The sequence below is a fragment of the Coffea arabica genome, chromosome 1e, assembly GCF_036785885.1.
Source record: "Coffea arabica cultivar ET-39 chromosome 1e, Coffea Arabica ET-39 HiFi, whole genome shotgun sequence".
Classification (NCBI taxonomy): domain Eukaryota; kingdom Viridiplantae; phylum Streptophyta; class Magnoliopsida; order Gentianales; family Rubiaceae; genus Coffea; species Coffea arabica.
The window spans coordinates 24660297-24681334 of record NC_092311.1 but is presented as its reverse complement, the minus strand read 5'-3'; positions in this window follow the sequence as shown (position 1 = coordinate 24681334).

Genomic DNA, 21038 nt, shown 5'->3' with positions numbered 1-21038 from the left:
TTGTATATAATCATGTATATTTCATTCTTTTTTGGCTATTTGAGGGATTTCATGGTGAATTTTAAGAAATAAGACTAAATTGAGATTTTTCAACCTCTAGCCTAAAAATTCGCAAGTGTATGCATTCTAAAATCCTTGTGTACACTAGATTGGTGATCCGAGCTACACAATAAGAGTGCTCAAAATTAAAAGAGGTCACTCAGAAGGCCCCATGAGATACCTTTCTCCTTCACTTAACCCCAAAATAAAATCAGTCACATTGATTGAAAAATTGCAAATTGGGGCGAGCTTTGCTTGAGAAATGTCCACTGTGTCTAATCATATTCAATTCACATCTAAGTGAAAGCAAAATGTGCACTATTCTTGTTTATTTTGGAAATTTGGAATGATACTTCGAGCATTCGTTTCTCTACCTATACAGATTTTATCATTTGCTCTCCCATTTGAGCCTTTGAAAGAATAATTTTCGTTTCAAATAAGAGCTTTATTGATCACTACCCTACATTGGAAAATTTTCAAATATCAAAAAAGGGAGTGGATTTTCAATGACCATTTCATTACTTTGGTTGTCATGAGGTGTAAGAATGATACTTTGGCCATCGTTTCTACAACCTAAACACCATTTATCCCTTGCATCCTCATTTGAGCTAAAATTGGTGGTTCTTTTCGAGTGCACATCTGATCGCACCCCACATTGGGGAAGAAGATTGGGGAATTTTGCAAAAAAAAAAAAGGGAAAGGGAACCGCGAATTGGGGAAATTTGATTCTACCTGAGTTTCAATTTTGAAAAAAGAAAAGAAAAGGGAAAAGGGCGAGTTCTGTCCGGCGGATCACTTATGTTTCATAGATAGGGATGAACAAGAGTCTTCCTCAGTCAATAAATTTAGATACATGCAAGAATTTCCCATTAATGAAAGTTTCCTTTCAGAGTTAGTGTAAGGAACGGAATAAAAGTCAGGCCCTCTTCTTTTCCAGTCAAACATTCTATCCCTAGTTATCCCTTTTGAACCTTCAGAATAAAATACTTCATTTGGCAACCCCTGAGAATCGCAAACCCCACACTGGGGCAAGTTTGAGTTGAAAAGGAAAAGTTTCAAGAAGTGAAAAGTGATAATGCAACAAAATCAAAACACAAAAGAAGAAAAGAGAACTTCAGTTCAAAAATAAACTGGGGCAAATTTTGTGAAAGTTCAAAAATGGCAGAAGGCCGAAAAATCAAAAGAAGAAAGAAAATGAAAGAAAAAGCCTCAATTGAGTATAAACTGGGGCAAATTCTGATTTAACCCTAAAATAGGGTTGGTGCAACAATGCGATCTCAGATTCTTCAAACTGCTTTTGAAATCCGCTTTCAAGCCTTAACTTTTCTAAGCACCCCACCTAACCCCATTACAATAGCCGAAAGTCCTGACTTCCGTTCTTTGTAATATCTCTGTTAAGAAACTTTCTAATTAATTGGCAAGTGATGCGCATATACTGATGCTAGGAAATTGTTTAGATGTATTTCTGAATTGATTAGCTGTGAAGTTGACATTACTCATCGTCTGAAAATCCGCCAGGGCACCTTTGAAAAGAAAAGAAAAGGAAAAAGCAAAAAAATAATTACAAAAGAAATGGAAAATTCGATGCTGAAGTCCCTAGTGAATGATGAGAAAAAATGCAAACAAAGTCTGAGATCTTTGAGTTCAAAATAGGGGCAATTTTGGAAAAATGCGATCTTCGGTGCAACGTCCTTGAAAGACTTATTCTTTAACTATCGTTTTCAAGCCACATTACAAGCTCATAAAGTCCATCGCTGACTTATCCTTCATGACAACCCAAAGTGAGGATTATGCTCGTAAGAAATCCATCAATCATTTGTGATCATAAGGGTATAACCAGTTTTCACATGTTTAGCTATCGTTTCTATCCATATTGTTACAAGCCTATAAAGCTTATATGTTGACTACGTTTTCTTAAGAAATAAGGGTGATAAACTGTAAGTCCCAAAGACAACCAAGAGGGGGGTGAATTGGGTTGATTAAAATCTTAACCAAATGTATGCACTTTTTCTTTAATAAAAATTTACCTTCTTTTCTAGTAATGATCAACCAAGTAGATTAGAAGACAAGAGCAATATTGATCAGAAACACAAGTACAGACAAGCAATGAGAATTTTATTAAACAGAAAAGTAAATTAGGGAATCAAACCAAGTGTCTACCAAGCTATCCTCAAACTTGAAGACCACACACTAGGAAGAGCAACTTCTCTTAGATGAAAGAAGATCAACTAGATGTACAATGGAGGGAGCACTTCTTCCGTGCCCTAAGCCTCACTTAGTCAAGCTAAGAAGTTTTACAATCACTCAGAAAAACCCTCAACAAAGCTACACTAAAGATCCTTTCAGTCACAAAAGAAATGCTCACCAGAAATTCACACCACTTTAAAACAAATCTTTCTTTGGAGACTATTTTCTAGCTAAAATATCTCTTGAGATCTTGTAAACAAAGTGTGCAAAGTCCTTCCTTCATTCAGAACAGTTTGCTTTTAAAGGGGAACAAAAATGGGCTTCATTAAAGCTTCCAACGGATAGAAGGCAGATGAAGGGTCAGCTAGCCGTTGGGGCTTTCGGACGTCCGACGATCAAATCATCGTCCGAACCAAACGTCCGAAAACCGCCAAGTTGAAGTTCGGACGTCCGATGAGATTTTTGTCGTCCGACAGCACAGCGTCCGATCGTAGGCCGAGAGTTAGCAAGTTATCTTGGAATTTTTCGGACGTCCGATCTGGTTGATATGCGTCCGAGGTGTGCGTCCGATCCTTCCGGATGTCTGACAGTTTCCTTTCGGCCGTCCGACCTGATTGTCCTGTTTTTGCTTCTCATTTTGGTTGTCTTGCATTTCATGACATATTTGAACCTGATTCTTGATAGACAAAAACACTTGTATTTGAAGGAGGTTAGATAAACATTTCAAAGTACCAAGAATGACAAACTAGACATACTTAAAAGACAGTATCTTTGATCGGAACAAAACAATGACTAAATTCGTTTATATTATTTCAATCTTGTTTGCCACATCCAAAGCATCGTAGACTGGAGTCAATCAAACATATGCTTTCCTTGTTTCATCAGGCCTGATCAATCTTGGTCAGTATAAACGAACTTTTGTGATCATCAAAACCAAGAATAACATTCTCCCCCTTTTTGATGATGACAAAACAAAAGTTTGAAATGAAATTTTATGATTGCAATGAAAACTCCCCCTTTCAAAATAGACAAGAACTCCCCCTGTCTTAGTGAATCACAAAATTTGAAAATTTTGAAAAACTCCCCCTCACAAGGCTGCCCATCCGAGTTAAACAATTAAGCATATCAGCCAATCCAAATTTAAACAATTAATCCAACATATCCTAACATCACCAATCATCAATCATGCCAACATCACCAATTATCAATCATCACTCAATCCAATCATTTGATACCATCTCCCCCTTTTTGTCATCACAAACGGGCAACCAATCACATCAACACATCCACAAATTCACAAATTTAGACAAGTTAACACATCAAAACTTAGACCATCAATCAGAATAGACAATCCACAAATTCATTACATTCACATAAGCAGAATAGACAATCATTCATCAAAATATTCAGACATCCATCAAAACAGTACTTAAACATCCAAAACGAAACTTAAAATATCCATTACATTACATATTCATTGTTGAATACCACAAAAACATAAAAGAGACAAACAAAATGCAAATGTCCTAAATGATGAACTAAGTGGATCCAGGTGTCCTCCGAGAGAGCTGATATTGATCAAGATCCTCCTCTTCAGTTTCTTCATCATCTTCAGCAGCCTCTTCAACTGGTGCCTTGCCTTTATCTGATGTAGAGGTGCCATGAGGAGTCACAGGGGTTGAAGAACCAGGATCCGGAATTGATGAACTTGGATCAGTGGGGTATGACTCTTTGTCATGGGAAACTTCCTCAACAACAGGGGGGGAAACAGGAGGTTCTTTTTGTCTAGGAAGGCAGTTTGTTGCTCAGAGGACATAGTGAGCATTAGACCATGTTCTAGAAGAAGAACATGCTGTTTGAGTTCACGAAAGAGCTCAATTACTTCATCACTGGAAGAGGAAGATGCCTTAGAGGCAGATTTCCTAGGATGAATGGGAGTGAGTGGAATAGATGAAGGATCATGTGCAGCCTTAGACCTAAGTTCACTAGATGATGCACCCTTATAAGCCCACAGATTATCTTTAAAAACAAGATTTTTCCTTTCAAAATACCCTTTTGTAAAGGCATAAGAAGATGCTTCTTTAGGACAAACACCTAGAATAGGGACTTTGTAAAACTCAAAAATCATTTGAAGAAACTTTCCATAAGATAATTTTCTGCGAGAATCAGTGGCATAGCGAAGTAAAAACTTGCACATGACAAAACCAAAATCAATACGAATTTTTTCTTGAAAACAATAAAAGAGGTACAACTTCATTTTGTTTGCATCAGTTCTATGGCCATCAGTAGGCACAAGCAGGTTTGAAATGATAGAAAAAGCAATTAAATTCACAGGGGCCAGATCATTCAATTTAGCATCAGCAGGTGAGGAAAAACTTCTTTTGAAATAGGTTAACATTTTTGTCCCATCAAAATGATTTGCCGCAGTCGGGAGCTCTTCATAGGAAAAGAAATTAGCAATCTTATCTTTGCATAAACGTTCAATGGTAGTATTTAAAATGGAGTTCACAATTTCAGAGTCAAAGATTAAGTCTACCCCATTAACCCTGGAAAATATTTCAGTTTGGTCAGAACCTTTCCTTAGATTGGCAAAAAATTGATGCAACATATCAGGATAGTAGACATTTGGCATAGAAATAAGATGTGACCATTTCTGGAAAGCAAATAGACTCAGAATGGATTCTAAACCTATGGAGCGAAATTTAGAGGGGTTTACAGTTCTTTGAGGGATGACACCCTTCTGGGATATCCAGGAGTATTTGTCTTTAGCAGCATCATCAAAGAATGTAGGAGGAGGGGCTGATTTTGGAGGCGGTTGAGAAGATGTCCCCTGTCCAGATTCAGGCTGAGAGGAGGGTTGTGGTGTAGGCCGTGACATTTGACCCTTGATAGCTCATCTTTTGAAGCGTTTGGATGTCCGTTTGACAGTGGGAAGACTCTCATCCTCATCCCTGAGTGGATGCTTGCGTCCAGCAGTAACTTTTCCTCCCCTTAGATTCACCATTGTGCGAAATGTGTGGAATGATAGATGCAAATGATACACACAGTAGTAGGAAAGTGAATCGCACAAAAATTTTGGAACAAAAAAGCCTTGTAGAAGATTTGACAGAGCGGTTATGAAAAGATAGGGTTTTGAAGAAAATTTGGGAATGTGCGAAGTGATAGATGATTCTGTGAAATGATCAGGAATAATGACTCGCAATTGATCAGGAACTGTTTTGGTTGAGTCAATTTGGGAATGGGGCTTCAGAACGATATGAATTTGAGAGTGAGAGACAAGAGGGTTTTCGTCCGAGAGGAAATTGTCGCGCCCCACTTTTTGAAATGAATGATGTATGGATGTGTGTGTGAAGTGTGGTGTGAACGTGTGCAAAATGAAAAGTAAAAAGGCCATGGGACTTTGGAAAGCGACGGTTTGGCCAAATGAAATTTAAAAAGGGTTTTTTAAATATGAAAACGGAGTCGCCACTTGGTATAGATTCGGGGTGTACCAAGTCACCCAAAAAGTGTTTTTTTAAAAGACAAAGTAGCAAAACCCTTTTTAAAACGACTCCTAGTCCACGTAAGCCAAAGAAAAAGGTTCGGGGGTCACGTTTGACAAAGGGGAAGGCAAGGATAGAATCCAAGGCACCCCTTTGACCTAGCCAAGGCTAGTTGCGCGACTTAACCAATTTTTCCTAATTTTTCTACCCAAGGTATGTATCGCGTATTGGATATGTCTATATGAATGCAAAAACCTAGGCCTAGGGGGATTGGGGGAAATTTCTCTTCAAAGGTTGAGTGGTGTCAATCACATTAATTGTGAAGCCCAATAATGACCCTTTTGGAGAGGTCACACCTAAACCTAAATGACGTGAAAAATGAGTGGAATGCATGCCATGTGAAAGTGTGAGTTTGTGTGAAGTGAGAAAAATGACAAAAGTAATAAGATAAGAGTGAAGGTGTGCAAATGTAGATGAAAGTACTCGTGTGCGAGTGAAGATAAAATGCTCGTGTGCAAGTGAAAATAAAAGGGTTCGTGTGCAAGTGGAGACAAGAAAGTGTTCGTGTGCAAGTGAAGGTGATAAAAAGGTGCATGTGTGCAAATGAGACAAAAGTGAAAGTGTAACGATAGAGTGGATTGAGAATGCATGAGCCTAGGGAATTCATGCATATTGGGTACGGGGAGACCTAAATCGTGACTTGATTTTCCCTTTGATTAGAAGGCGAAACTAGCGTGCTAAGGCTATCGAGTAGCCACACTCGCTCGTTTCCCTTATCGGAAGGGGACACTCAAGCAAAATGAACCCTATAGCTAGTATGGGATGCAAAACCTAAAATGAGGGGAAAGGGAGTCGAGGAGCATGCCAAGTGATAAAACTAAGAAAAATGCATGATATGTGGTGAACAAACAAATGATATGCTAATGAGGGGAAAACCCTAAGGGTCTAGCGTTGGACTAGCCCATTCTATGAATTCCGACTAGCGTTGGACTAGCGGAAACGTACATTCATCCATTCCATTCATTCATGGCTATGAAAGCAAGTAGACATGCCAAAATACTCGTAAACACATAGCACATAGCATTTAGCATGCTCGACTAGATGCAAGAGCCTAATAAAGCAATTAAACATGTAGCAACAAAAACAAGCAAGCAAGGGGAAGGGGAAGTGGACCAGATGCTCTCCGAGCCCTATCTATTACAAGCCAAGAGGTGTACACATACCCCATAAAACTTAAATAAAAGCAACCAAGGGGAAGGGGAAACGGACCAAATGCTCTCCGAGCCCTATCTATTACAAGCCAAGAGGTGTACACATACCCCATAAAACTTAAATAAAAGTAAAAGCAAGTAAATGCATGCAAGGAAGTAAGGAAAGCGGAGTAGGCATGCATATTCACATAACACGTAGGAGCACGTAAGGTCAAATGAAGTGCAAATAAAAGGGTAGAGTGTACCTTCCTTGAAATTGGGCCCCAATGAAGTGAACTTACTAATTTACCCTCCAAAATAATAAAAAGGTCAAGGCACCAATTTATTTGGCAAATAATCACAAAGGATAAAAATAAGCATGAATTGAATCAATTGAATCATGTCAAAACCCACATTTAAGAAGTCAAAAGAAGAAGGGACTTAATTGCAAAAACGAACAAAGTTTTGGGGTCAAAATTAAAGAAAAATAAAGTTCAGGGACTTAATTACAATTAATTTAAGGACCGAATTGAAAGAAGTTGAGAATGTCCAGGGCCACAATACATCTAAGGAGAAATTCAGGGGCTGATTTGCAAATTTGCTTTCTGGTTTCTTAGTGGATCAAGCCACTGGGCTATTGCCTTTATTTGTTTGGGCCAAAGTTTCCCAGCCCAATGGAAATTCAAAGCAAGAAGGGAATGGACCATTTTATTTGTTCGTTTGGGCCAACCCTTCCTAGCCCAACCAAAAAACCCAAGCAAAAACAGATGGGCTAGCTTAACTATTTTGGCCCAAAATTAGCCAACCACACAGATGGGTCATGACCCTATGGCCTAAACCAAAAAATTCAAATAAACAAACTAAAACTCATCAGCCAAAAACCCACCAAGCAAACCTTTAGCCCAATAGGATAACAAATCCACTAAAACAAATTAAGGTTTAATTATACCCGCAACCACATAAATAATAAGTTTAGAAATGCACCTAAAATATCAAGAGGAGATGAGCATCCAATAGGGATGTGAATCGTTCAATTACAAATGTTTCTGGGCCGTAATGCAATTGGACAAAAGTTGGGGCTAAAATAAAAAAATTCAGAAAGTATCATGCATCCTGCTCGAAGTTCTCTTGCAATTTTTTCATTTCTTTCTTCGGTAACTCACCCCAGGAACCACACGAAACAGATGCGGAGCAAACAAAACTTTTTAACAAACTCAAACCCCCTTTGATCAATGCAACCCAGTCATTCATATTAAGCCGTTGCAGATTAAAAGAATATCAGTGGCCATTTAGCCTTCCTTCGCAGAATAAAAACATCAAAGCAAAAACGCAAGTTAATCATCACTCAAGCAGAATTTTAGCTGGGCATTTCATCAAACATCTAATGGGCATTAAGCATATCATCGATTCTTAGCTCAATTGGGGTGATAATCAACCCCAAAATTGTCAGCAACCCAAGGAAATTTAGTCCGGACAGTATACAAGCTCACGTGTTCAGAAGTTTAGGCAAATTAACAGGGGATTCGCACCAAAATAACACCATGGCAAACTCATTTCAGAAGTTTGAGAGAAACTGAAATTTGAAGAAAATAACTTACAGGGCTATAAATTCTGAAGTCGAATTGAATCTGGGGGGGTGGCGCTGACGGTAGACGGCTCTGTGGAGATGGCAGTAGAAGCCCCTGCTGCTTTGATGGCTACGGTGGCAGCAACGGCAGTGGGAGTTGAAAGGCGGCAGCAGAGGTGGAGAGTAGCATACAGCAACAACGACGAGTGCGGCCTGGAGGTGGCTTGGGCAAGCGGTTGGCTGCTTGTTGGTCGCGCTGGAGAAGAAAGGTGGCGCACGAGGTGGAGGTGCCGTGGCGGAGCTCGGATTGCGGCGGACCTCCTGGTCTTTGTTTCCTCACTTTGCGTTTAGTTCCTTTGCCTCTGCCCGAAATTCCTCCTCCAAATTCCAGATTTCGGCTGCCAGTTTCTTTTTTTTTTAGTTCCGTTTCTTGCTCTTCCTAAATTCCTCTCAGCTATCTTCTCTGTTTTCTGTTCCCTTTACTCTCCGCAGCCCCCTTCTCTGTTCTTTAGCCTTTCCTTAGCCGAATCCTCCCCTGTTTTCTTTCTTTTGCTTTGTTTTTCTTTCAGCCTTTTTCCTTTTGCTAGCAGCCCCTTCTCTGTTTTTTCATTTTTTGCCGTTCATCCTCTGTTTTTAGCCCGAAGCCTTTGCCTAAAAATCCTAACTTCATTCTCTTCTCTTTTCCCTTTTCTGCGTTTTTCTCTCCACCCAGATTCAGCCGCCCCTTTGTTTTCCTCTCAAGGCCGAAGCCCCCTGCTTAGCTCTCCAGATTTTTCATCGTCCCCTGCCCTCTTCTCTGTTTTTCTGGTTTTTTCTTCCCTTAGCTCCGCCCAAAACCTTCCCCTGTTTTTCCTTTTCATTCCCTCGCTTGCCCCCCAGCCAAGAGCTTCCTTCGATTTTTTTTAGCCTTTCGTACCTTTTCTCCTCTCTTAGACCTCCAGGTGTCTCAAACACCTACCCCTCCCTAAACACTTGTCCTACCATTCCTTAACCACTTGTCTAATGCTTATTTGCACACTTGTTCAACATGCAATTGACACACTTGTTTAATATGCTAATTTTCTAAAATTACCTTGCAAAATGCCTTAGCAAGAAAAAATCAAATTTAAAAAAATAAAATGGATCTTTATTCAGGATTTTTCCTAAAATTTAGCGTAAAATTGCTTTTAAAAAGAAAATGATGAATTTTAATGTATTAAAATAAGAATAAACATCAATTACTATTTGCAACCTCAAATCAATTAAAAATAATAAATATGAAACAAGAATAAATAAATAATGATAAAAACTAAAATTGAATCAAAGAGAGTCAGAAATTGAATAAAGCTAAATACAGTTAAGATTGAATTGATGAAATTTTTGGTGTCTACAGTTTGCCCCTCTTTGTCTGAGTTTTGAAAAAACTTGAGGCAAAGAAGTAGACACCAAATACTTACCTGTGTTATTCGGCTATGAGCGTCTCGAACGATGGATGCTTTAGAAATGGGGACTGACCCCTTTGACAAAAATTTAAAATGGGATTGATCCAAACAGAAAATTTAAAATATGGATTGACCCGAACAGAAAGTTAAAACGGGGTTAGACCCACGGGATAGACCCGGACAGAAATGTAAAATTGGGATAGACCCACGGGATAGACCTGAACAGAAATTTAAAATTGGGATAGACCCACGGGATAGACCCGGACAGAAATTTAAATGGGATAGACCCAGACAGAAAAGTAAATGGGATAGACCCATGGGATAGACCCGAACAGAAATTTAAAATTGGGATAGACCCACGGGATAGACTCGGACAGAAATTTAAAATTGGGATAGACCCACGGGATAGACCCGAACAGAAATTTAAAATTGGGATAGACCCACGGGATATTGTGAAGTTGGCGGCACGAAATCCAGGCCCAACGTGATTTTTGGAATGTTGGCGGCACGAAATCCAGGCCCAACTTGATATTTGGAACGTTGGCGGCACAAAATCCAGGCCCAACTTGATTTTTGGAATGTTGGCGGCACGAAATCCAGGCCCAACTTGATGTTTGTGAGGTTGGCGGCACGAAATCCAGGCCCAACTTGGTGATGTGAAGTTGGTGGCACGAAAACCAAGCCCAACGTGACATTTGTGATGTTGGCGGCACCTAGTCCAGGCCCAACGTGATAAAGTGATGTTGGCGGCACCAAGTCCAGGCCCAACGTGATAAAGTGAAGTTGGTGGCACGAACACCAAGCCCAACGTGATAAAGTGATGTTGGCGGCACCAAGTCCAGGCCCAACGTGATAAAGTGAAGTTGGTGGCACGAACACCAAGCCCAACGTGATAAAGTGATGTTGGCGGCACCAAGTCCAGGCCCAACGTGATGTTTGGGAAGTTGGCGGCACAAAATCCAGGCCCAACGGGATGTTTGGGAAGTTGGCGGCACAAAATCCAGGCCCAACGGGATGTTTGGGAAGTTGGCGGCACAAAATCCAGGCCCAACGGGATGTTTGAGATGTTGGCGGCATTAAATCCAGGCCCAACGTGATAAAGTGATGTTGGCGGCACCAAGTCCAGGCCCAACGTGATAAAGTAAAGTTGGTGGCACGAAAACCAAGCCCAACGTGATAAAGTGATGTTGGCGGCACGAAACTCAGGCCCAACGTAATAAAGTGAATGGTCAGCGGGATAAGACCCAGTCCTACCATCCAATTGGTCAAGAACTTGAACTTGATTTGTCAGGAATCAAGAAATTTGATTTTCCAAGTAACAAAAACTTGAATTTTGATTTTTGATTTTTGACTTTTTCTGATTTTTCGAGAGAATCTTTTTCACAAATAATTTGCCCCAGTGTAGGGCCCTTCTCCCTTCTTTCTCCTCTTTCTTCGGCATCGGCCTTCCACATCGCCAGATGCTTTTCGTCGACTTCAACTGTAAATACCTGCACAGGGCTTACGTGCACTCAAATGAGCGTGACTGATTTGAAAAAATGCATTATTTTGATTCTTGGACGAAATCCTCAATTGGACTTACAAAAATATTTGCCCCTGTGTGGGCTTATTTTGCAAAATTTTGCAAATAAAAATTTTGCCCCAGTTTGGGCCCATTTGATTGCAAAAATTGGTTTAGATGATTTCCCATTTATTTGAACAAAGAAAAACCGCACTTTTGCCCATTTAGAAAAGAATGCACATATACAACAATGTGAAGAAACTTTAAGCGTCAAGTTTGAACTCATGCAGAAATTTCATGATGAATTCCTCGAAGTAACACCAAATTCAAGAAGATTTCTTCCTCACTTTTTAGCATTGGTGTTAGGGTAACGGGTCACCACTTTTGGTTGGCTCATCTTTTCAGAATCAATCAAATGACTTTATTTTTGAAATGGCTAAGGAAATGGGAGATAAGAATCTGTCTCATTTTTGTGCCCCAGTTGTATGTAATCCATTCAATGTCACATCTTAGTGAAAGCAAAGAGTTTGTTACCCTTATTTTCAAGAAAACTTAGTCAACATACAAGCTTTCTAGGCTTGTAACGTATGGACAGAAGTGATAGCTAAACATGTGGAAACGGGTTATGCCCCTATGATCACAAATGATTTGATGAATTTCTTGTGAGCATGATCCTCACTTTGGATTGTCATGAAAGAATAAGTCAACGATGGACTTTATCAGCTTGTAATTTGGCTTGAAAACGATAGCTAAAGAAAGAAATAATTTTCAAGGACATTGCACCGAAGATCGCGTTTTTCTCAAAATTACCCTCAATTTGGACTCCAAGATCTTGGACTTTGTTTGACTTTTTGTCATCACTCAACAGGGTCTTTCGGCATCAAATCTCTTTTTTTCCCTTTTCAAAAATAACCTCGCGGGGTTTCACATGAAGAGCAGTGTCAACCTCACACCAAATCAATTCAGAAATACAGCTATAATTTTCGACATCAGAAATTTTCTTAACAGGGCCATTGCTAAGAACAGAAGTCAGGGCTTTCGGCTTTTGTAATGGGGTCAGGTGGGGTGCTTAGAAAAGTTAAGGCTTGAAAACGGATTTCAAAAGCGGTTTGAAAAATCTGAGATCGCATTGTTGCGTCAACCCTATTTTAGGGTAAAATCAGAATTTGCCTCAGTTTTTGCTCAATTGAGGCTTTTTCTCTTTCATTTCTTTCTTTTTTGATTTTTCGGCCTTCGGCCATTCTTTTGAACTTTCACAAAATTTGCCCCAGTTTATTTTTGAACTGAGGTTCTCTTTTCTCTTTTGTCTTTGATTTTGTGGCTTTTCACTTTTCACTTCTTGAAATATTCCTTTTTCAACTCAACTTGCCCCAGTGTGGGGTTTGCGATTCTCAGGGGTTGCCAAACGAAGTATTTTATTCTGAAGGCTCAAAAGGGATAACTAGGGATAGAATACTTGATTGGAAAAGAAGACGGCCTGACTTGTATTCCGTTCCTTACAATAACTCTGAAAGGAAACTTTCGTTAATGCGAAATTTTTTGCATGTATCTGAATTAATTGACTGAGGAAAACCCTTGCTCATCCATATTTGTGAAACATAGACGATTCACATGGACAAAACCCTTCCTTTTCTTTTTTCAAACTTGGAACCCAAGTGGAATCAAATTTCCCCAATTTGCAGTTCCCTCCTTATTCTAGCATTTTTGCTTTTTCCCTTTTCCCTTTTTTCTTTTTTTGTTTTTTTTTTTTGAAAATTCTCCAATCTCCCTCCCCAATGTGGGGTACGACCATGAGTGCATTAGAAAAGAACCACCAATTTTAGCTCAAAATGGGGATGCAAGGGGTGATCAGTGTTTAGGTTGTAGAAACGACGGCCAAAGCATCATTCTTACACCTCATGACAACCAAAGTAACGAAACGGTTATTGAAAACCCATTCCCCTATTTGATATTTGAAAATTTTCCAATATAGGGTAGAGATCATTAAGGCCTTTATTTGAAACGAAATTATTCTTTCATAGGCTCAAATGGGAGAGCAAGTGATAAAAATCTGTATAGGTAGTGAAACAAATGCTCAAAGTATCATTCCAAATTTTCCAAACGAATAAGGATGATGCACATTTTTGCTTTCACTTAGATGTGATTGAATCGATTAAACACAATGGATATTTTCAAGCAAAGATGGCCCCAATTTGCGATTTATCAATCAATGTGACTGACTTTATTTTGAGGTTAGATGAAGGAGAAAAGGTATCTCATTGGGCCTTTTGAGTGACCATCTTTTTAGCACTCTTATTGTGAATTTTCAGGTCGGAGGTTGAAAAAAAATCCCAATTTAGTCTTATTTCTTAAAATTCATCATGCAATCTCCAATGAATAAGAATAAAGAATGAAATGTACATAAATTTACACAAAACAATAATTGTCCAAAAATTTTATTGCTGAAAAAGTTTGAAACAAAATTTCTCATTCAATTATGGTACAAATGAGAAGAGAGACTTGTAAAGAGCTCCACATATACACTTTTTGTCTCTTTTCTCTTGGGAACAAAATGTATTAACAAATCAAATATACAAAATTTTCCTTTGGAAAACAATTACAACATCTCTCAGAGGCTTTAGCGTAGAGCTTCCAGATAAATCATTTATGTTTTCGTTGTAGGATCTGCCCAAGAATCAAATAACACTTGCAGTTTTGACACTTTATTAGATCAAAATTATTATCAGGTATGGAAGAAATATTTCCACCTTATTGAAATATTTTTATGAATGCAGGGGAGGGGGAAAACAAAACAAAAAAAAAATATCCAGAGTTAGTAATCAAGACTATAAAATTGGTATGCATGCCCTATGGGGGAACCCTTTTATGCCAAGGGTAGGCCTAGCATGAAAATGCAATCCTCCAGAGCAGGCACTATACAATACCTGATGGATCCAATCAGCTCATGGAGTGAAAAATAATTTTGAAAGAATTTGGTCAATTGGGGTGACGAGAGATTTGTCAAAATGAGGACAACGTCCGAATAGATTGATCACCTTTGATTTGCAAAACGCATGGGTTTGACCTTGACGAACTCCTATCGAAGAGATTGGAATTCGTTGATAAAATTTCTCAGTGAATTACGGGTCAAAAACCCTAATTGATCAAGTGATTGGATGCAATGGACGGTTTTCTTCAAAATTGACTAGATTTCCCAATTTGGAATTCGACATTGAAATCCTAATTGGTCAAATGAAATTGACAATTTATTGAAAATCGACCGGATTACCCTAAAAGGGAAATAGGTCAAAAAACGGCTCGGTTGCCCTAAAAATGGGTAAATTGGCCAAATGAATGAAATTGAATTTGATTTATTCAAAAATCGGCCGAATGACCCTAAAAAGGGTAAATTGGTCAAAAGACCCTAAAAAGGGTAATTTGGTCAATTGAATTGATAATTTATTCAAAAAGCGACCGAATGACCCTAAAAAGGGTAAATTGGTCAAAAGACCCTAAAAGGGTAAATTGGTCAAATGAATTGAATGAAATGAATTTATTCAAAAATGATTAGATTGAACTAAAATTGAATGAATTGGAAAAAAGTGGATTGGATAAGATGGATGATTTGTTCAAAAATCGATTGAATTATTCGCCCACTGGGTGGTTTCAAGAAATCATTACAATGCCTTGGTCTATGAGCCTCTAAAATCAAAATTTGGCCTCTATATTTATCGTCTCAACAATGAGGAATCATTTGTGAATTTTCTTCGAATTAATGTCCTTTTACGCAAGGGAATTTTACCAATTTTGAGAAAATGGCCAAAAAGTGATTATTAGATGCTCATATTCCAAAAATTGCTTCATGAAAATGATCGGATCTTTACCTTACCTTGTGCACTACCCCTTCGGATGATACGAGAAAGGTAAACGTGCAAGTCTCATTTGGATTAAGTATCCGAGACACAAGGTGGCTTATTTCTAGCACGGGATCGCCTAAATGGCATTCCTTTTTCTAGGGTTTATGCATGATGCCAGTTTATTAAAGCGATGTAAATATGTGACAAATATGGCCTAAAGGATACAAATAATGCATCGGGGGGAAAAGGTCTAAACATGAAATGTATTCACTGAAAAGTAAGTGCAAAGACTGAAATTTAGACATGTGAGCTATCTAGTGGGTGAGTCACTAAAAGAGTGCCCAAGAGGCCTCTTATTGCTAAGGCACATGAATGCAATCCAAGAAAACAAAAGAATGGTTAGTGCAGTTGATAGTACACATAACACATTGGGAGCATTTAAGAAGAAGAAATACAATAAAGCAAGTAAAAGGGGTGGAACCCCTTCCCTCGTGCCTAATGTGCTTAAAAGGGTGAAGTTGACTCTAACCTAGGCAAACTAATATGGATGCATGAGGCTGGGGCTTACTAATGCAACTAGACTCGATAAGTCTCGGCTCCCAAGCCTTCAGACCTAAAGGCGAAGGGTCATCACTCCCAGGGCCTTTGATCGGTGGCTCGAGTGATCCCTTAGGTAGCGCTATGGGCGCAGAGCACACCAGCCGCCTACCCAAGGCAATCGGTTCTAGTCCTACAAGGCGGTGTGGGATGGCGCCCACGAAAAATAAAATAAAATGGGATAAAAGCAAGTAAACGTGCACGTATGAAGTGTTCCCCTATTTTGAGGGAAGGGGTTGAGAACCACGCAAGGCTCTAGAGGTGACACACCCCTCCCAAATGCAATGCAAGCGCGAGATAATCAAGTAAACAACATCCAATCAACCAATCACACATACGTGAGTGAGGGAATAGTTACATATGCGCGCGAGGCAAAAGGCCCTAAAATAGAAAATGCAACCCTAATATCCAAATGCAATGCATAAAAAGGGTAGAAAAAGGAAACGAATGGCTAAGTCAAATGCTTGGACCCACTTAGGAAGTCCCCAGTGGAGTCGCCAACTGTCGCGCCCCACTTTTTGAAATGAATGATGTTTGGATGTGTGTGTGAAGTGTGGTGTGAACGTGTGCAAAATGAAAAGTAAAAAGGCCATGGGACTTTGGAAAGCGACGGTTTGGCCAAATGAAATTTAAAAAGGGTTTTTTAAATATGAAAACGGAGTCGCCACTTGGTATAGATTCGGGGTGTACCAAGTCACCCAAAAAGTGTTTTTTTAAAAGACAAAGTAGCAAAACCCTTTTTAAAACGACTCCTAGTCCACGTAAGCCAAAGAAAAAGGTTCGGGGGTCACGTTTGACAAAGGGGAAGGCAAGGATAGAATCCAAGGCACCCCTTTGACCTAGCCAAGGCTAGTTGCGCGACTTAACCAATTTTTCCTAATTTTTCTACCCAAGGTATGTATCGCGTATTGGATATGTCTATATGAATGCAAAAACCTAGGCCTAGGGGGATTGGGGGAAATTTCTCTTCAAAGGTTGAGTGGTGTCAATCACATTAATTGTGAAGCCCAATAATGACCCTTTTGGAGAGGTCACACCTAAACCTAAATGACGTGAAAAATGAGTGGAATGCATGCCATGTGAAAGTGTGAGTTTGTGTGAAGTGAGAAAAATGACAAAAGTAATAAGATAAGAGTGAAGGTGTGCAAATGTAGATGAAAGTACTCGTGTGCGAGTGAAGATAAAATGCTCGTGTGCAAGTGAAAATAAAAGGGTTCGTGTGCAAGTGGAGACAAGAAAGTGTTCGTGTGCAAGTGAAGGTGATAAAAAGGTGCATGTGTGCAAATGAGACAAAAGTGAAAGTGTAACGATAGAGTGGATTGAGAATGCATGAGCCTAGGGAATTCATGCATATTGGGTACGGGGAGACCTAAATCGTGACTTGATTTTCCCTTTGATTAGAAGCCGAAACTAGCGTGCTAAGGCTATCGAGTAGCCACACTCGCTCGTTTCCCTTATCGGAAGGGGACACTCAAGCAAAATGAACCCTATAGCTAGTATGGGATGCAAAACCTAAAATGAGGGGAAAGGGAGTCGAGGAGCATGCCAAGTGATAAAACTAAGAAAAATGCATGATATGTGGTGAACAAACAAATGATATGCTAATGAGGGGAAAACCCTAAGGGTCTAGCGTTGGACTAGCCCATTCTATGAATTCCGACTAGCGTTGGACTAGCGGAAACGTACATTCATCCATTCCATTCATTCATGGCTATGAAAGCAAGTAGACATGCCAAAATACTCGTAAACACATAGCACATAGCATTTAGCATGCTCGACTAGATGCAAGAGCCTAATAAAGCAATTAAACATGTAGCAACAAAAACAAGCAAGCAAGGGGAAGGGGAAGTGGACCAGATGCTCTCCGAGCCCTATCTATTACAAGCCAAGAGGTGTACACATACCCCATAAAACTTAAATAAAAGCAACCAAGGGGAAGGGGAAACGGACCAAATGCTCTCCGAGCCCTATCTATTACAAGCCAAGAGGTGTACACATACCCCATAAAACTTAAATAAAAGTAAAAGCAAGTAAATGCATGCAAGGAAGTAAGGAAAGCGGAGTAGGCATGCATATTCACATAACACGTAGGAGCACGTAAGGTCAAATGAAGTGCAAATAAAAGGGTAGAGTGTACCTTCCTTGAAATTGGGCCCCAATGAAGTGAACTTACTAATTTACCCTCCAAAATAATAAAAAGGTCAAGGCACCAATTTATTTGGCAAATAATCACAAAGGATAAAAATAAGCATGAATTGAATCAATTGAATCATGTCAAAACCCACATTTAAGAAGTCAAAAGAAGAAGGGACTTAATTGCAAAAACGAACAAAGTTTTGGGGTCAAAATTAAAGAAAAATAAAGTTCAGGGACTTAATTACAATTAATTTAAGGACCGAATTGAAAGAAGTTGAGAATGTCCAGGGCCACAATACATCTAAGGAGAAATTCAGGGGCTGATTTGCAAATTTGCTTTCTGGTTTCTTAGTGGATCAAGCCACTGGGCTATTGCCTTTATTTGTTTGGGCCAAAGTTTCCCAGCCCAATGGAAATTCAAAGCAAGAAGGGAATGGACCATTTTATTTGTTCGTTTGGGCCAACCCTTCCTAGCCCAACCAAAAAACCCAAGCAAAAACAGATGGGCTAGCTTAACTATTTTGGCCCAAAATTAGCCAACCACACAGATGGGTCATGACCCTATGGCCCAAACCAAAAAATTCAAATAAACAAACTAAAACTCATCAGCCAAAAACCCACCAAGCAAACCTTTAGCCCAATAGGATAACAAATCCACTAAAACAAATTAAGGTTTAATTATACCCGCAACCACAGAAATAATAAGTTTAGAAATGCACCTAAAATATCAAGAGGAGATGAGCATCCAATAGGGATGTGAATCGTTCAATTACAAATGTTTCTGGGCCGTAATGCAATTGGACAAAAGTTGGGGCTAAAATAAAAAAATTCAGAAAGTATCATGCATCCTGCTCGAAGTTCTCTTGCAATTTTTTCATTTCTTTCTTCGGTAACTCACCCCAGGAACCACACGAAACAGATGCGGAGCAAACAAAACTTTTTAACAAACTCAAACCCCCTTTGATCAATGCAACCCAGTCATTCATATTAAGCCGTTGCAGATTAAAAGAATATCAGTGGCCATTTAGCCTTCCTTCGCAGAATAAAAACATCAAAGCAAAAACGCAAGTTAATCATCACTCAAGCAGAATTTTAGCTGGGCATTTCATCAAACATCTAATGGGCATTAAGCATATCATCGATTCTTAGCTCAATTGGGGTGATAATCAACCCCAAAATTGTCAGCAACCCAAGGAAATTTAGTCCGGACAGTATACAAGCTCACGTGTTCAGAAGTTTAGGCAAATTAACAGGGGATTCGCACCAAAATAACACCATGGCAAACTCATTTCAGAAGTTTGAGAGAAACTGAAATTTGAAGAAAATAACTTACAGGGCTATAAATTCTGAAGTCGAATTGAATCTGGGGGGGTGGCGCTGACGGTAGACGGCTCTGTGGAGATGGCAGTAGAAGCCCCTGCTGCTTTGATGGCTACGGTGGCAGCAACGGCAGTGGGAGTTGAAAGGCGGCAGCAGAGGTGGAGAGTAGCATACAGCAACAACGACGAGTGCGGCCTGGAGGTGGCTTGGGCAAGCGGTTGGCTGCTTGTTGGTCGCGCTGGAGAAGAAAGGTGGCGCACGAGGTGGAGGTGCCGTGGCAGAGCTCGGATTGCGGCGGACCTCCTGGTCTTTGTTTCCTCACTTTGCGTTTAGTTCCTTTGCCTCTGCCCGAAATTCCTCCTCCAAATTCCAGATTTCGGCTGCCAGTTTCTTTTTTTTTTAGTTCCGTTTCTTGCTCTTCCTAAATTCCTCTCAGCTATCTTCTCCGTTTTCTGTTCCCTTTACTCTCCGCAGCCCCCTTCTCTGTTCTTTAGCCTTTCCTTAGCCGAATCCTCCCCTGTTTTCTTTCTTTTGCTTTGTTTTTCTTTCAGCCTTTTTCCTTTTGCTAGCAGCCCCTTCTCTGTTTTTTCATTTTTTGCCGTTCATCCTCTGTTTTTAGCCCGAAGCCTTTGCCTAAAAATCCTAACTTCATTCTCTTCTCTTTTCCCTTTTCTGCGTTTTTCTCTCCACCAAGATTCAGCCGCCCCTTTGTTTTCCTCTCAAGGCCGAAGCCCCCTGCTTAGCTCTCCAGATTTTTCATCGTCCCCTGCCCTCTTCTCTGTTTTTCTGGTTTTTTCTTCCCTTAGCTCCGCCCAAAACCTTCCCCTGTTTTTCCTTTTCATTCCCTCGCTTGCCCCCCAGCCAAGAGCTTCCTTCGATTTTTTTTAGCCTTTCGTACCTTTTCTCCTCTCTTAGACCTCCAGGTGTCTCAAACACCTACCCCTCCCTAAACACTTGTCCTACCATTCCTTAACCACTTGTCTAATGCTTATTTGCACACTTGTTCAACATGCAATTGACACACTTGTTTAATATGCTAATTTTCTAAAATTACCTTGCAAAATGCCTTAGCAAGAAAAAATCAAATTTAAAAAAATAAAATGGATCTTTATTCAGGATTTTTCCTAAAATTTAGCGTAAAATTGCTTTTAAAAAGAAAATGATGAATTTTAATGTATTAAAATAAGAATAAACATCAATTACTATTTGCAACCTCAAATCAATTAAAAATAATAAATATGAAACAAGAATAAATAAATAATGATAAAAACTAAAATTGAATCAAAGAGAGTCAGAAATTGAATAAAGCTAAATACAGTTAAGATTGAATTGATGAAATTTTTGGTGTCTACAGAAATAAAATGGGAAGAGTCTGAAGCAAATGAGGAAGAAAGTTGTTTTAAAAAATGAGCCGTTGCACTGTCGGACGGCCGAACGAAGTTGTGCGTTCGACAGTTGCGTCCGAACAGGCGCAATTCTGGAAAATGGCTAAAGAACATCATCGGACGTCCGTTCATCTTCTTTCGGACGTCCGAAGACTTTGAGAAATTTTAGGATGATTTTTCGATTATTCCTAATTTTGATCTTAGATGAATGAACTGATCTAATGGCAGAGCTTTGGTAAAAATATCAGCAAATTGATCTTTAGAACAAACATAATTTACACATATTTCACCTTTTTGAACAAGATCACGAATAAAGTGATGCTTTATATCTATGTGCTTTGTCCTAGAATGATGAATAGGATTTTTGGTCAAATTTA